We start from the raw sequence: 1,745 nt of genomic DNA, 5'->3' as shown, positions 1-1,745 counted from the left end.
CCAACCGGCCATGGAGAATGAGAGGCTGGGGGTCGTGCGGGATTCCATGTTTCAGAACCCGCTCGCTCATCGTCAAGGTGAGCCGCCCCCACGCCCTTCACCCTCTTGCACTCGTCCCCTCACTGGGCACCCACGCGGCCGGGGGTTTCCACCCATCCTGCCCCAGCCCCACCGCCCCGCTCCAAGCCTGGCACTGGGAGCTCCAGCTGTGGTCCAGACAGACCTGGACCCCCAGGCGGTCATGGGCAGGCCGCATCACCTCGCTGAGCCTCAGTTTCCTCATCCTCAAAGTGGGAGGATAATGGCACTCATTAAAGGGAGTGACTGGGAAGATTGTATAAGGTAATCCCTGTGAGATCCCTGACACGTGGTAAGTGCTCCACGTTGGCGGCTATTTGCATATGTATTCACGCAGGGTGAACCCCCAGGGTGACAGACAGGTAGCAGCACCCTTACCACCAGCCAGCCCTCGCAGGGTGCAGGCCGCCTGTCCCGATTCCCCTGAATGCCTGGGCTGCTGTTATGTAGCCAGTGTTCTGTACGTCCCTTGGAAGCATCACATCACACGCTAATTTCCACCCAATCATACTCTTAACCAGAATTACGACCCTAAGAGACAAAAAGCGCGAATCTCTGCCCCAGGAGTCCCACAGACACAAACGAGCGAGGGAGCCGCCGTTTCCAACTAGGTCGCCGCCTCTTTGATCGCACGCTCCCTTACATTAGTCACGTTTCGGGAATGGTGATCACCCAACGCTGGCGTGGCATCAACGCTCCTTTCCGGGGCCTCAGGGAAGGTCAAGTTGAAGTTTGGCGCTTGGGAAGCTGGTCATGGAGCAATTTTACCTTGCGCCACTGGAGGGCAGTGTGCCTTTAAAAATGTGCGCAGTTCCCCAGATTCCGGGGGTGGACGGCGCAGGTGATAACCGTGGATTCAGTAACAATTATTTATCTGAACGCCAGGAGCTGTTTAGAGCCCAGAGGTTTTGGTTGTTGTTAGTTTTTTGTTTGTTTCGTACAGGGAACCTGGGCTTTCTTAACATCGTGGTAGAATTAGCTGAGTTAACTGGCTCCTGTGAAAACATGGATTCTCTGCTCTTGCCCTACCCAAACTGTTTCCTGGACCAGCAGCTGGGAGAAGCTGGCTTATCACACTAGGCACCCTTCCATCTAACACCTCCCCTTCCTAGGCCTCCCAAAGTGGAGCAAAATCCTTCACTTATTTATAGGTGAGAAGAGCCACTCTCAGAGGACAGATGGCACAGACAGATGGGGTTCACCACTCTGGGATCAAGGGGAGAATCAATTTCCTCACCTCTGATCATTGCTTTTACTCAAGCAGTTACTGGGGGACCAACGCCTTCCTAGTGAAATACAAAATGGACAGTGTAATGGAGTTATTCTCCATGGTGAATTAAGTGTGATGCACACCCCAAGCTATAACATAGCCATAGAGACACATACATACATATAGGTATATGCATAGATATATACACCTTGTATATACACATATGTATGCACACATACACACATGTGTATGTACAATATACATGTGTTTAACATGTATAACATACATCTCTAAGTAAACATTTCCCCTCCCATTTTTCCTTTTGCTCGTGCTGCATATCAAGAAAGACAGTATTTGGCCTCTGGATGGCACTAGCTGAACAGCTTCCAGATGAATTCAGTCCTAATTCCTGAACTTGAACTTTGGGTTGGAAAACGTGCGGGAGACACTGACCCAC

Source organism: Mesoplodon bidens (assembly GCF_964165515.1).
Source record: "Mesoplodon bidens genome assembly, contig: HAP1_SCAFFOLD_210, whole genome shotgun sequence".
NCBI classification, from domain to species: Eukaryota; Metazoa; Chordata; class Mammalia; order Artiodactyla; family Ziphiidae; genus Mesoplodon; species Mesoplodon bidens.
This window is presented reverse-complemented; position numbering follows the sequence as displayed.